The sequence below is a fragment of the Nelumbo lutea genome, chromosome 1 (genome assembly GCF_056320005.1).
Source record: "Nelumbo lutea isolate HS-2025 chromosome 1, American lotus-T2T, whole genome shotgun sequence".
NCBI classification, from domain to species: domain Eukaryota; kingdom Viridiplantae; phylum Streptophyta; class Magnoliopsida; order Proteales; family Nelumbonaceae; genus Nelumbo; species Nelumbo lutea.
Window position 1 is genome coordinate 79,382,511 of NC_142684.1, and position 16,824 is coordinate 79,399,334.

The 16,824-nt window shown below is 39.1% G+C and overlaps 1 long non-coding RNA gene across 2 annotated transcripts; it reads left to right on the forward strand.

The window, feature by feature from the left end:
- Nucleotides 1-312: 312 nt before the first annotated feature.
- LOC148875610 (uncharacterized) lies at nt 313-3,871 on the forward strand. Of its 2 annotated transcripts, none has more exons than XR_016107301.1 (4): nt 313-522; nt 643-737; nt 1,178-1,634; nt 3,636-3,871. It is a non-coding gene; the product is annotated as an uncharacterized LOC148875610 (long non-coding RNA). The 2 variants fall into 2 exon arrangements; XR_016107302.1 differs by having other exon boundaries at nt 382-522; nt 1,451-1,634.
- Nucleotides 3,872-16,824: the final 12,953 nt, after the last annotated feature.

Consider the following 16,824-nt stretch of genomic DNA (forward strand, 5'->3'; position numbering starts at 1 on the left):
CCTTATCAAGCATAAAATTTTACATGGATAATTGATATAAATACTATATGCATGTAAAACTTTACACTTTTTATCACGGTTTTCAAAATAAAACGGATCCAAATGAAGGTGCTTTAGAGGACATTAACTTAGAATAATTGTTGGACCGATTACTTCAAAGCTTTTTTTTTTTTCCCCAATAGCACCATAAAGGCTATTCAACCCGGAAAGCAACCATCAGTACGTTGGATCACTTTTTTAATTGCACAACGTCAGGCAATTGGACAAAATTGCTGGGGCAATAAACCTCCATTCAGGTATGCTTTGGATTCCAGCCAGGTCAACCCACACTTGAAGTTGAAGATAAATGAGGTCCTGGATGGAATTGGTATGTGCCATTGGGACCAAATTGAATACAATCTGACCTCACACATTTACATTTTGGCCTCTCTTTCCACTTTGTCAATTAGCATAGAGGAAGGTTTGAGCATCCGGGTGAGGTCTTTACTTGTAAATCAGGTTGTCAAACACTCCATCATCGAGGTATGGCATTCTCTGGTTTGGAATCAAAAAATATCTTTCTTTGCCCAGAAATTGTTGAAAGGGAATATTCCACCCGAGGTTTGATCGGGAACCAATGGTTTCTTCGGTCTGACTTGATAGGCGTGAGCGTAGGGCCTCCTCAGATGTTGCGGGCCTTGCCCCAGCCATTGTCGTCCTTATCTTCCATTTCCATCCTGCTCGTCCAAAGTGCAAAGGTAAACATCACTCGCTATGCTCTCTTTTCCGTGCCGTGTTTCTTTTAACCGAAGCCTGCCAGATGTTCGTGGAAAAACCTGATCCAGAAAGTGCACTTACTGCTTCCGTTCTCTATGTTCCTTCCCAATGTGCAATGCTTCACTAGTATTTGATTCCAAGTGATTAGGCATTTTAGTAATTAGTTGTACATAGAAGCATCCTTACCTCGTCTGGGGTAAGGTGATCCGACCAGAATCTGTAGACCCTTTGTTGTCTGGAATTCGGACCTAAAGTGGATCATGCTTAAGTAACAAAGATGGCGTGAAGCATAAGAAAGTGTTTTCAACCCGTTCCCCTATACGGAGCTTCTGCCCGTTGAATAACTATTTTTTCTCTTTTGTCCTTCAAATGCAACATTATAACGAATGCTTACCATCCAGCTGTTGTAATCTCTTGTCAGATAAAGACGACAAAGATTATGGTTCCTGAGTTGCCCAGGATTTCTTCTGCACATGAGGAAAAAAGAACTTATTATGATTATAACAAAAGCGAATGAGTTCAGTTTTCAGTTTTAGCAAAATTTATCTATTGACTTCTTCACTTAAACGTCCATGGAAGATTATACATATGCCTTTCTAGTTTCAAGACTACCATGTCGACATGCTCATTTAATTTACACAATGGCGTTTTCTTTGCAATTTCTTGAAAGAATATTAAACTTCAAAATTTGAAGTGTGATCATCAGATTCTAAACCTTGAACCAGCAGCTATCAGAACTTCTTTATGAGAAAAAGATATGTATGGAGAATTAGATAAAAGGACAGCTTGGGAGATGGAGTTCCCAATTCCCATTGCTTGCAGCAGTCAAAGCTCTTAGGATTTTTCTGAAGATAGATCAGTAGTTATGAATAATTCAGGTATGGCATTTTGCTTTGGTACTTAGTTAATGAACTTTGCATCTTTTGTATTTAAAAAGTGTTTTATATAACCCTCGTGTGTTTTTTATTAGTCGATTATCAATTTGGGTAGACTTCATTGGATTGGCTGAGTTTGTATGATCCATTGGTATATTTTGGCTATACTTTGCATCTTGGGGGGTTAAGACTTCAAAACATGTTTCTTACCTGGAATGTGGTAACTATCTGCAAACTCATTCAGAATTCAGAAATCTTGTTTTGTTGAAAAAATTGTCATAAGGTGTGCTGGTCAGCCAGTGTGGTAATTGTAGTGCATAGACAAAAAAATGTAAACAAAGTTAGAGGTATTTGCTTGTATATGTTGGAATTTCACTCAAGAATATGACATAGAATGGTAAATTTCATATAAATAATTTGAAGTCTTTCCAGCTGTATGTTGAGTTTAAGCTCATTCCCAAGTATGAGTCTTGTAGCACCTTTCTTCAGCACTAGTGTTTAAGGGTTCCCAGGTTGTGAAGTGGATGGTGATAAAATGGCAAGAATTGGCAGTTGACATTCAATATGGATCAGAGGGTAGATGAGACTGAATCCTTGTCACAAATGATTTTTTCACACATATACCCACTTTTCTCAAAGATGTTTTCCAGGCTAATCTCCTTATATGATCATCATGGCGTGCTGGAGAGGTATGCCACGTAGAATTAATCCATGTGGTTCCTATCCGTATATTTTTTATGAAACCTTTTATGTAGGTTATAAATTTCGTTGTAGGAGTTATTTTATAATGGAACCCTCCATTATCTTTTCGGTTCTTGATCACCTTGTGCTCTCCCTTGTTTCAGCCTCTAGGATATGGACATTACTTTTCTCATTTCTTTGATACAAATTTCAAAGTCAATGATTCACAAAAATCCTTTCAGGAGGTATAATTTTGATATAAATATTGGAAAATGCAAGTCTGCAACCAGAGTTGTTTTCATTTGGCACCTTAACCCACTTGAATGGTTTTTATAACTTCAAAAATTTCTCATTTTTATTGTCCTAGATTTAGCTGGGTAATTTTTTCATGGCCTGCAGTGGGTAGTACTCTATTAACTCTTCTCTCTACCAATAAACAGATGTTTATTGACATGGAGGAATTGAGAGTGAAACCTGATGAAAACACAATCAGGAAAGTTGCTCATGCAATCAAGAATTTGGGGCAGGACATCATGAAGCTTCTGATTAAGGGACACCTTCCAAAATAATTTTTTTTTCACCATAATTGTCCTCATTCGAAAAATAAATCTTTACCATAATGGTGAATTGGCTGGGGTATAAACAAATATCTGCAATGGGTAAATTTAACCAATTGCGTATAAACGAGTAATGAATGCATATCACTTTCATGGAGGTGATCTGTTACATGTGGAAGGGGTAGAAGATCTGGGAGCAGACCAAAGAGGACAAGAGTTGTGGTAGTGAGGAATAATGCAGGGGAACATAATTTAACATGGACATGGCACTTAACAGAATGAAATGACGAAACAGGATTTATGTAGCTGATCCCATATGGTTTGGACATGGCTTAGATGATTAATATGATGATAAAGTTTTGGGTAAAAGACTTAAACCTCCCTTCAAATTTCTCTTAAGTACTGAAACCTCCCCTCACTTTTTAAAATGGACTAATAACTCCCCTGTCTTAGTTATATCCAACCAAATCATTAAAAAGTCTCTTTTGTCCTTATTAAATCATTAAATTTTCAAAACAGGGGAATCATTTGAAAAACAGAAAATAGAAAGTGCCCCTTTATACTTCAAATTTCTATCCTATTTCAAGCTATGATAAATGAAACCGGGCAACTCCATCCACCTACTTATACTAGTTTCAGGTATATATTGGGATCTGTTGCAATTTTTTTTCAGCACTTTTATGACAAGTTTATCATAGTTCCTGAAATTTTTTATCTTGGAAAATTTTTAGAGTATTTTCTCATTTGTTAGTTTTTCAAATTTCAGATGCAGCGATTGCAAGGAAAGTTTGGCTCTGCCACTACCTTGAGAATATAAAAGACATGTAATTGATCCTCATGGAAACTCAAACTCAGCTAGGGTTTTTATTCTGGGTATAACTCAATTTAGATTTAAACCGTTGAACTCATATTGTCAAATGTGCTCTTTCAATTGATTTTCACAATTTGTTGACAGATGACAGGTTTGGCATTAACAATCTAATATTTTTTTTCTTATGTTCATATGAAATGTTATAATCTTAGGTTGTGCAAGTTGATCTTTACATGTTTAAAGGTCCATTTGTAAAGCACCCAAATTCCAATTTCCCAAGGTTCTATCGATTGAATCTTGTTTACATGTTTCATTGTCAAATCTTTCCCAAGGTTGTGCAAGTTGATATTTTTTTTTCTTTCTTCAACATGAAAAGGGCAAAAATGGGTTTTTGAAAAAAAAATTAATATCACAGGTAAGCAAATTTTAACAAATTACTAATTAAAGGAAGGTTTTTGTCCAATGACATTAACTAACAGGGGAGGTTTTAGTCCATTTTGTAAAGAAAGGGGAGATTTCAGTATTTATGTGAAAATTCAAGGGAAGTTTTAAGTCTTCTGCCCTAAAGTTTTAATTGGAAACTTTACGCCACCATTTTCCTTGTACTTCCTCTATAATTTTATCTGTTGACATCATGGTGATGCTAGAAGCATTCTTGAATTTTAGGATCCCCTTTTTTTTCTTACTAAAATCTTGCTGTGAAGCCTTCCTGGCATTATAAAATATATATAAACAAGTAAAGTGGCAATTGATATCTCTCTGGTTAAGATGCTTCTGGACATTGGTACCCACTCTTCACTTCTACATCCCATTGAACAAATGCTTGGCATTCCAAAATGATGTCTCTCTATTATTGATAACAACCTTCTTTCTGTCCAAATCATGATAATTGGAGATGTCATTACTGGGTTTGTCAAATGGACTCATTGGTTTTCCACATTGAAGAATGTTAAAAGACCTCATCCTTCACTGCTGTTGCTGAAAGTATTGACTGTCTTCCTCTTTTATATCATGCCAACTCGTAATGCTTGAAATTGATTCACTATCTTCAACTTCAACTGTACTTAAATGATTTCACTTCTCTTATGGTCCTATCTTGGAGTTAATAAGGCAATGTTTTTTATACTTGTCGTTGTATGCCTTGTGAATTTTGGATGCTTTTTTGAGGCTAGAAATTGATGTTTTCATCTTCAAACCTCAAATAAGATGCCACCCCTCCTGCTGAAACCATTGCTTAAGAGCATTCTGTGCTTGAAGAATTCCAAATTTTCCCGTCAGGAGATCCCTGAGGTATCAATGAATTGCAATTGTAGATTTTGTTTTATTCTTTTGTTCTCTTTTTTTTTCTCTGTATAACTCTGTATACATGTATGTGTAAATATATGGAAAAGGGGCAAAAGATCACATGACTATGTATAGCTATCAGAATGAAAAAGATATATGGTCTCCTTGGGATGACTCATGACATGACAGACGACTATGTATTGCTGTTAGATGGAAAGATAATGCTGCCCCTATCATTGCAAAAGTTACTGAAACATATGTCCTGGAATACAGAAACTTCTCATTATTTCTTGTCCATTTATTCCTAAACCATGGTACTTTTTTTGGTGATTACATTTGTTTAGTCGTTGAAAGCTGTCTTCTTTGATTTATTTCATATTTGTCATTCTGTCTCACAGATTACAGGCAAGCCATCTTGGTAGGGGAAAAATGGCATTTGCTTTAGAGATTACTTTGTTGTAAAGAAACTTACCATAGCCATGATTATGAAGCTGTAACATATTCAAGTATAAATTATTGATTCAACATCCTGAAAGAGGATCATATTCATGTATCGTTTGAGTTGCTTGGTTAGAAAACCTCTCTACCTTTTACATGGGCCTTCCTCAGTTCTTTCGAAGCCCAAACTATTTAGCCAAGGTTTTTTTTTTAATGGTCCAATGGGACTAAAAAGGTTGACATGTGAATAGATGTTCCATTATTCAAAGATGTGCGGTTGCAATTAACTCAAGGTGTTTTACTGTTCTTTGATCATGGAATATAGTGATCAGAGAGACATGAGATTGATTCACCCAGAGGATGTACAGAACCGATCAGTTTACCCAGGATGGATCTTACTGCTGTATGAGTTCACAATGATCACCAGTTTTAGTCGGTAATTACTGGCATTACCAAAATAAGAGCGATGATGTGAGACAGTTGAGGCTTCCCTGTACAAAATTACATAGGGAGGACAAGCTTTTGTCTTTCTACGTAACAAAAAATCGACTTTCGCTTGTAAAATCAAATGATCTTATCTTATTTGTTCCTTCTACTTGAGTGCGGAACCATGGGAAGACTGAAGAATCCAGCTGTGGGTTGGCAATGGGCTTTTATTCATCGTCTGTTATGATGCTTGGGCTGTACAGTGTTTGGTTCATCCTAATAAGCTAGCTAGCTAAAAGAGTAGAATCCTCACGAGAAAATGCTCGTTTAAGAATTCCCTTGAGAAGGTAAAGCTTTGAAAAAATCTATCTGGGCTAATTGGTATCATTCATACACTGCGAGAGAGAGAGAGTTTTATCTTAATCTTAGACATGTCGATGCTTATGGACATAGGATCAGGACTCAAATCATAGGTTGTGATAAGGATCTTATTGGTATTATAAAAACTTATGATTTATTGTTCTGGCTCATCAAGAACCCCACACAAAATATCATAATGATGATTCTTGGACCGACCCGAGTTAATTTCGAGAACCTGCTACTAGCCACTGATCTTTTGAAGCTCAGGGTTCTTCATTTCAAGCAATAATATTCCAGGTAAATTGTTGTGTTTGACTAAACCGAATCCATTGCCTATCTCCAAGTGAGTGGAGAAATTCTGACGGCTTTCTTCTGTAAATTGTATTGTGTTATGTTTCGTGGGGCTGTACAACTAGAGCTGCAAGTCGGGGTGGGTTAGGTTGGCTTGACTGTTTGAGGTCATCCTAACCCAATTCTAAGTGTTGAACCCCCCCAACCTTAATCCTAACCCAATTTCAGGTTAGGTTGGGATCAGATTATGTTTGAGACTTTTGGGTTGGCCCAGTTTCTCTACTTGCAAAAATTTTGCCTTGAAATGGGACCAATACTGAGAGGTTTAATAGTTATAGACCCATATATTTCAAGACCGGTGTGGGGCATTATCATTGTTTCCTTTGCCTGCTGAACAGTTATTGCGTTTGATTAATCTTAACATAACATTAGTGACAGTGGGATTTGATCCCGAATCTTGGCTACAATCAATCAGAGACCTTTCTACTGTAAATTACATGTTAATTTAAATGAACCAATACTGCACATTCACTGAAATTGCTGCATGTTAATTGTGAAATCGAGATTTACATTAAAGTCTACTTTTCATTGATTCACTCTCACACGATGTACTTTCATGTATCACAGGATGTAAGTATCATCAATACTTGCATGATGCCATCGATGCACCATAGATTTTGCTTATATTGGATACGAAAAATATGTGAAATATTCGAAAAAATACACCATATGACACCAAGAACAACTTTATTTTCTTTGACAAAAAAAGTGGGAGACCCACCGTAACCACCGCCACCACCACCATTGAAGAATGAAGATCTCTCATCATCTTCTATTATGTGTATAATTAATCCAGTCAAAGTCTATCTGATTCTGCAAGCTCTAGCTGTTGCAAATTTGCAATGCTGTCTACTTCCATAATATGAGAGGGATCCCAATCCGACGACGGGGCATCAAGGGGATTGGTCATTGGCGTTCCAAATATATATATTTTACCAGAGCTCCTAGAAATGGAAAAGGAATATAATAAGAAAGAATGAAGAGAAATTGGTTGAGTGGAGCAGCTAAAAGAAAGGCATAGCTAGCAGCAGCAGCAGGGCCCAGCAGTCCGGCAGGGAAACAGAGTGGATATCGAAGCATGTGCGATGGAAGGGTGTGATGTGTGAAGGGGTGCAGGGCAAGGAGGCTAAATGAAGAGTGAACAATGTGGTGGAATGTGGAATGTGGACTGTGGAGAGTCCAAAACATAGGATGTGAGATATCATGTGAGGTGCCACTGCCACATGCGTGCGTTTAAGGAGGTGCCCTCCCTCTCCTCCTCTACCATCCATCCATCCATCATCCATGATCCAAACCCATCCCCATCACACTGCTTACAACTTACAACGTGACAAATTGAGGATTCACGTGAAAGGTTGGACAATGGCCTGACATCACTTGGGGATGAATTAATTGGTTGTTGTTGTTGACTGTGTTGTTAACTAAATATTATTATTATTATTTTTTTTAATCTTATATTCTATCATTATGTTTCCTATCTCAGGGGATGTTCTAACGCCTTTCCCCCACCCTTTCATCCCATATGTCCACCATTCTATTATTGCTCTCTTTCTCTCTCTCACGCACATAGAGACATCTGTGTTGCTTAGGAAAGGAAAAAAGAAAAACAAGAGAAAGAAATGACAGCGAATATATTTTAATCTACATCTTCGAATGAAGTAGAGAAATTTCAATAGAGCTGGACCTTGTACACAGATTAAGGCAAACCCCAGATGTAATTGTAGCCTAAAATTAACCAGGTGTCAAGAGTATTTTATTTTATTTTTAATGGGAATGTCAAAGCCTATTAATTATTAATTGAGGGGTGTCTACTGAATGTTTTGGAATGTTTTTGTTTTCATTTGTTTATGTAGTTTCTATATCAATAAAATAAATAAATAATATACTTTTTACTGTATTTTTATTTCGTTAAGAAATAATAAATTGGTTTTGTTTTAAAAAACTAAAACTATCAAAATTAAGTTTTTAACAAGGTTTTAAAAACCAACCCAAAACCACAACTAATGAGGGGGGATTTGGCCCTCCAATGACATTGTGACACATGGCATCTTGGAACAGCTACATGATACATGGACACCACCTAAGCGATGACTTGAAATCCCAGATCGCGGTTTATCTTCGCCCCGATCGGGCGACCTGCCTTCATCACCAACCTAGCGACTTCGACCATAACTAGGTCGGCCAGAAACACCTCGTCCAGGGCTGACCTGTAGTATCTCGCCACTGGCCAAAGTGACCTCAACGCGAGGAGCGACCTCCCTCGAGGGTGTGCTAGCCTGACTAAAGTCCTAGTGGTGACCTGCAAGACGTGCTCGCCGACAAATTCAGCATTCATATCCCGACACTCCCACGTTTCTCGGATGTTGAACCACATACCGAACATTCCGAAGGGTGGTTAACGTGCATGGTGGTTACCTCTGAGGATCTCAGACCGGTTAGGCGACTTTCCAGAAATCTCGGATGAGATGCATGAAGCCCACACCAAACAATGCCTATATAAAGGCACCAACCCCAATGAAACAGGGGGGACACGCGATTAAGTACATTCTAGCTCTCATACTTTCTGATTTTTAACTCGCAATCTACTGCAAGAGTACTAACTTAAGCACCAGAGCAACCTCGCCGAGTTAGCCACCCTGGGTCCTCTGACACTATTTCCTTGTAGGTCTCTTCGAAGAGCTACCCATCTCAACACTTGAGCAGCCTCCTATTTCATTCCAATCAGTTCAGCATCCAAGCCTTTATCCAACAGTAATACTCTAGCTCGAGCTCTGAGTCATCGGACACTAGGAAGTAGTCAGAACAACAGGGTGCTACCAAAAAATCCTTCATCAATTGGCACCGTATGCTACATGAAGCTAAGTTCTCACCTTTTAAAAAGCTAAGTCCTCATCTTCTTGAAGGCTAAGATCTCGCCTTTTAAATATTTAAGTTCTCACTCTCTAATTTCCATATTTTATGAACTAAAAAGCATTTTTGAGTAGCACCAACATCTAGAACGAATATCAATTACTAGGAGGCAAGAACGTCTGTAAAGAACCTTGAAAACAAACTTGTGATAATTAGACAAGTTTAGGCCAAACACAACATTCTCGGTGCCCCAGATAAATGCACCGCCACCGCACATGAACGCCCCTTTCCCTATGGTAGAGCCACCAGCGGTTTTTGCCAGGATTGAAGCGTGGCAGTTCTATGAGATGAAGCAAGAATTTCTAAATTTGAGCATAGGAGAAGCCCGATGTAGACAACAGCAGAACGACCTCAACTCATCCTCAGCAACAATCAGCCAGGATGAGGCCTCATCAGCCTCATTTCGTGAGGTCGCCTCTACAAGTTGAACTCTTCGTGGCTCCCACAGGAGTCAACGACCAATGGACTGCATGGACGCCCTTGCAGGTCGAGCCTTCCAAGGCTTCCGTGTGAGCTGACAACCTAAAGTTAGTAGTGCTACCACCGTAGGTCAAGCTCCCAATGACTTCTTGTAAGAGTGGATGACCGGTGTCACTACGAGACTAATGCAATGCAGATGTGGCCCCGAACTACCGACTCATGCCGATAACAACTTTATGTATCAACAACCCTCACAAGGGGGGCAGAACATGTACGTTGTGGTCTTGAAGAACTCACCTAGGAAGATAATCCCATGGGATGACATAGAAGCAGCCATATGAGAAGTTACCACAGAATGACCACCCACTTAGGCGAAGAGGTCAAGCCGCACATCGGCTAAAGAATATTATGGGAAGTGGAGTATGAGTCGCTCCTAGAGCCTAAGGGCTAGGGAGCCGAGTTGATAAAAGACCTCGGCACCACATGAGACCCAGTCGCCTCTTCGGCATGGGCAAAATTAAGGATAGGGAGAGTGGACTGTGAGTCACTCCTAGAGCCTCAGGACTAGGGTGCCGAGCTGATAAAAGACCTCGGCACCACATAAGACCTAGTCGCCTCTTTTGCATGGGTGAAATAAAAAGCAGTTTGCATTCAGCACGAGAAAGAGAACAAAGGAAAGACTAGTTCGCTCTCAGCACCATGACGAGTGCAAACTTGATCGATCTCTTCACTTCAGTTTTAGGCTCCACGTCAAACTCACTAGCTACTCTTTTGAGAACTATTTCGAGTGACACTGTATCGAAGTCTACCTAGGTGGAGCGACCTAATAAAGCAATCACGCAGTTAGAACCCCTTCTTGAGGATGGAATGACGAGCTTCGCTCTTGAGGTACTTAGCCGGATTGCAGAACCCCTTGATGGTCATATCCCTAATAAGGTAGATGTGCTCGGGATACCTGTTCCACCTCTCTTCAAGTGGATGAATTCACTCTCGTACCCCGATAATCAAGACGGCAAGGTCTTGCATAAGGCTGCAAACACTTAGACTCTTACGACCTGAAAAGCAAATTGGACCGATGCTTATGACTACGAGCTTATCGAATTAGTCATTCCGAGCCAAAAAGAGCAATCTACTCCCTTTGTTGAGCTACTTTCAGCTTGGGAGTGGGGGGCAATGATGAGGGCGAATTTGGCTTTCCAATGACATTGTGACACATGGCATCTTGGAACAACTGGATGACACGTGGGCACCACCTAAGCGATGATTTGGAGTCCCAGATCGTAGTTTCTCTTCACCCTGACTTGGCGATCTGCCTTCATTGCCAACTTGGCAACCTCGACCATAACTTAGGTCGGCTAAAAGTACCTTGTCTAGGGCCAACCTATAGTACCTCGTCACTAGCTGAAGTGACCTCGATGCGAGAAGCGACCTCTCTCGAGGGCGTGTCGACCTGACTGAGGCCCCCGTAGCGACCTGCGAGACATATTTGCCAAAAAATTCGGCATGCATATCCCAACACTCCCACATTTCTCGAAAGTTGGCCCATGTACCGAACATTCCGGAGGGTGGTCAACATGCATGGTGGTTACCTCCGGGGATCTCGAACCGGTTAGGTGACTTCATGGAAATCTCGGATGCGATGCGTGAAGCCTACACCAAACAATGCCTATATAAAGGCCAACCCCAATGACAGAGGGGGGACATGCAATTATGTACATTCTAGCTCTCATACTTTATGATTTTTAGCTCGTAATTTACTACAAGAGTACTAACTTAAGCATCGGAGCGACCTCGCCGAGTTAGCCACCTCGAGTCCTCTAACACTGTTTCCTTGCAGGTCTGTTCGAAGAGCTACCTAGCTCAGCACCCAAGCAGCCTCCTAATTCAATCCAGTCAGTTCAACATCCATGTTTTTATCTAGCAGAAATACTCTAGCTCGACCTCTGATTCATCGAACACTAGGAAGTAGTCAGAACAACTGGGTGCTGCCAAAAACCCTTCATCAAGAACCATTTTGGCCATCGGTCTTTAGGTTGATGGTCCGACCATATGGTCAGAATGGATGGCCCATTCCAGTGAAAAAATAAAAATAATAAACAACAAAAAACCATTGAATGGGTCGACGGTTTGACTTCCTAGGTCAACGGATCGCTGACCAATTCAACGGTTTTTGGCCAAGGACTGGGTTTGGGGTAAAATGGGACTAGTTTTCTGAACAGCTCCCAAACCAAATGGTCTGACTGTCCAAGTCAACGATGGTTCAAAAACATTGATTTTTTAAAACTGTTTGGTTTGAAAGAAAAAGTAGGGAAAAGAAGGAAAATATAGGAAAACCTTTACAAATCTTGTATGGATTTTCCTATCTTTACCTTCCTTTCCCTACATTTCCTTCAAACTAAACAGAAAGAAATGTCAGGGTGCATATATATTGTATACTCTAGAAAAGATGGAAAATATATTATATGATTTAAAACAAAAACATGTTTTTCATACTAAAAGTTCAATCATATATATTGAAGAATACTACTCCCTGAATGATTTTATTTTCATTTATTTTTAGAATACTTACATCAGAAAATAAAAATGTTATTTTTTTATTGGAGTTTCTTGGATTCCAATCCCCATACCATGCAGAAAAATCCATAATATCATATTATCCTGCAATCAATGGGGGGAATATTCATAAGTGATGCCTGTGGTCACTGATGAGTGATGACAAGCATCATTCTGCACTAACCGCATATTACAAATTAAATAATATTTTGAAATGAATATTTTAAATATATCTTATCAACATGTCAATTTGGGTGTAATAGGAAAAGGGTATATAATAAATTCGATCATTTAAAAAATTATTTATTTTATTATAAAAGAATTTATATTTGATTTGATATTAAATAAGATAGAAATAAAAAATTGTAAACAACTTGGATGGGCTACAAGATCAACATCGCTGAAGAATGGGTATCGTTAGAAGCCCACAAAATGGCATGAGTTAAAGAATTTTCTAGTGAGAATGGTTGACATCCTAAATAAAAAGGATGATCCCCTGATCATTTTTCTTCGTCAATTCAGGTGAGGATCATGTAGGCTGTGTTTGGTTGCAGTGCAAATTTATTTGCATTACTATAAATGCATAGGAGTGCAAATGTAAAAAATGTAATTCTTGTTTAGTTTTATTTTAAATTTTACTTTATTCTGTTTTATGTCTTAATTTACTTCATTTCTATTGCAATAAGACAAAATAATCTAAAATTTTAAACTAAAATATGTCAGAATTTACACTCAGATCATTTGCACTGCCATGACTCTACATCAATGACTCTGCATCAGTGCAAATTTATTTGCATAGCAACCAAACACAGCTTTACGTGCATGCATTTAGAGAAGCAAATTTGCTGTGAATTGATTGGTTATGGACATTCGATTCAAGCAGTAGATCCTAGTATGGTGGTCTTTCTTTCCTGTTGATGCTACGTGATCTGGGCACTCTAATCTGGCGGAAACCTAGCTCCTAGCTGGGGGCAGACGGTACCTGAGGCGAAGAGGAAGGTGAAGAATTCTCAGGGAAACTACCCGACGGGAACACTCCGATGCTTATGTTAGAACTCTGAGAAAACTGAAGAATACAAACAAAGAGCTGAGAGTACAGATGGCACAAGTTCAATACCTCTTCTCTTTGAGGGTCGGGGTCTTTTTATATTGAAGATCTCTCAAATTAGGCACAACCACCTCTGCCACAACCGTTATTGCCAGAGACGAGGTGGCAGACGTGGGCGGCCGTTGTAGGGTATGGACTTGTCAGGTGTGCCACATCTGGCAGAAGTGGCAGGCACGACGTCGCCTGACAAGAGACGTGTGTGTAGCCTCCAGATTCGGTAGGTACTATTGTCAGGCAGATCTTTTCTGTAGGTTGTCGAGCTACTTTGCACCGAGCTGCCTTGGTCTGAGCTACCCTACACCAGGGTGATGGGGTAGCCGAGGTGTGAGTGCTTGAGGCGAGCCTTAGGCAAGTATGGGCAGAAGTGTTAATGGGATTATCCCGAAGTGGGGACACTTCGGGATACTTCCCATAGACCGGGGTGTTCCCTTCTCAGGAAGGAAGAGTTCGGGGCCCACTGGGAGGAGCTCAGGAGTTCTCCTCCCTTAGGGAGAATTCGGAGTATGCTAGATGTTTCTTTTTGGCAAGCTGCTACATCCGCCGAGTTGTATTGCAGGGCTCTGGCAAGTTTAGTACGCCGAGTTATGGCTATGCTGCTACGCTGAACTGTCACTTATGCCAGGTTATACCCACGTGTCCCCGTGCTACGAGGTCGGGCCAAATCACCCTTCATCACCTGTGATCTATGTTACAACCTCCTCCCTTTGGCAGTCTTGTGCATATCCTTTTTTGAGTTTTTTTCTTTTCACAAAAAGGAAAAAGACAAGTAGAAAATTGAGGAAAAGTTCGTGACAGGTTTTGTAAAAACTACTTAAAAAATATTTTCACTCAGTTTTCTATTTCTCTCTTCTATTCTATCAAACCAAACATAGCCTTACTTTTTTTTTCCCTGCTACCAAAAATAAAACTTCCTATCTTGTCATTAATTGAATTAAAATTTGGATAAATTACAAAGGTTCCCCTGTACTATAGGGTCAATGACAAAGATCTCCCTCTATTTTAATTTATAACAAAGACCCCCCTAGAACTTTGGCTGTTAGACAAAGACCCCCCTCCGTTAGTGTTCTATTAGTTAAGTTTGAAAAAAAAAATCATTCAGCTGTTTAAATTTTTTGAAATTCCCAAATTGCTTTTTGTTATTTATTTAAACAATAGGAAGACATCACCAACGATATCATCATGGATTCTAGTAACCGTGACGATGATTGATTTGTTCATTCCTCTTCAATTGGTGGGTTTTGTCCTGGAAATCCACATGACTGGTGATCTTGTTAGTTGTTCCATTCTTAGATTTCACCTTGATTTGTTCAATCCTCTTCAATTGGTGGTTTTTGTTGGTTGTGCCATTCTTTGATTTCACCTTGTTTTATTCAATCTTCTTCAATTGGTGGTTTTTGTTCATTGTGCCATTCTTTGCCTGATATAGCCATTTCTTTATAGGTAAGTAGCATTTTGGTCTTTGTTATGTGAGGGATATCAAGAGACTTGGAAAGAAGCCAGTAATTTAACAAATTCTATCATCTGATTTAACAGTTAGGAGGTATTTGTTGCAGGGTAAAAGTTCAAGGGGTCTTTGTAATTTACCCTGAAAATTTTATTTTTTAGATTATAAGTTCTCTGTTAATCAGCCCGTTGCAAAAGAACAAACCAAAAACCTACAAATGATTGGAAGAAATAAGAAAACAAAAATAAAATGCAAAAACAGAGGAAATCAAGAGAAAAAAATGGCAATAGATATTACAAAGATGTATAAAACCTCTCTCGCAGAAACCTTGGATCCCAATACATCTAATTTCTCAAGTCCAATTTCTTTATCTAGTCAAAAGATAATATATAAAAGATAAAACCCTGAAACAATTCAGTTCAGATCCACAAGCTAAAAATGGATCAGTTTAAATTTTGCATTCGATTTTTTTTTTCAACTTGGTTTGAAGCATGTGATAAAGCAAATCACAATAAAAAATAAAAAATAAAAACACAACATAGCCAACCATAATGATGTTCTGAATGAACATGATCATGTATGACAACTCTGCACGGGGAGGTTTGGATAATATCCCTGCTATGGTACCTTAGTAGGAATGTGAATATAAGTGGAGACAACAATGGTGCAATAGAATTCTTATGATTGTACAAGATTTTAGTCATTTTACATGTACACAGCTGCAACAAGACAGGGAACGCACAACTCTGCTATATGCTATTGCCGAGTGTTACTTTTCAAGAGAAAATATATATATATATATATAATAATTCCTTTAATTTGGTCCTTGCTCACAACCAAATTGGTTCAAAAGAGGGTTTAGGCCCTGGGAGTTGAAATAGAATCCACTGATTTCTAGTCTCCAGAGCTTCCCATAAAATGCAGACCTGCAGCTGTAGAATAGGGCTGTAGATAGGGGTGTCAATGGATCGGTTTTAGGTTGGACCGTGTTTAAATAAAAATCAATTTAGATAAATTGAACGGACCAATAAGACAGATTGAACTGGACCAGTTTAGACATAATAGTCTGAAGTATTTATTGGATTGGATTCCACCTGATCCATCCATCCGTAATAGATTTATATTGGATTGAGTTGGATTGAACCAATATCTGGTTTGGTCCATTGATAGAAGATAAAGAATATAATGAACCAATCTAAATTAAACCAATTTGAACAGAATAAATGGTACAGACATTAAATTAAATTGGACCAATCTAAAATGGTCCAAAGTATTCATCAGATTGGATTGAAACTGGTCCATCTGTAATCGATTCATATTGGACCAAATCCGGTCCAAATGACACACACCACTCCGCCGGGATCTGTTTTGGTGGAGGAACGGGAACGGGCGTCCTAAATTAGTGGTTACACGTCATCCTCCCACCCTGTCTTTCTCTCCCTACCAGGCTACCAGGCTACCAGACTCACCACTACCACAACAACAGAACAGTCCCACTATTCATCGCCTGACGGAAGTCCAAACTTTGATGAAGAGTGGAGACATAGAAAAATACGTCATTCCCCACATGGGGGACCCACCTGGATATTATATTTCCCGATTGTACCGTGGTCCTCACCAAATGACAAAGAGGGATCCCCACAGGATGGAAACCATTTTTACGTCGATGATGGATCTTGTCACCATACCAGGACGGGAGCATTGAGCAAGACGTCGTCCTCTCCGATTTTACCCATTTGTAGCTGGTCTTGCCTTGGACTGGACTGGAACATCTGGCCATTAATATTACAGTACACCGTATCTCAATTCTCATCTCAATCTCAATCCCCCTGCTTCTGCTTGATAATTTC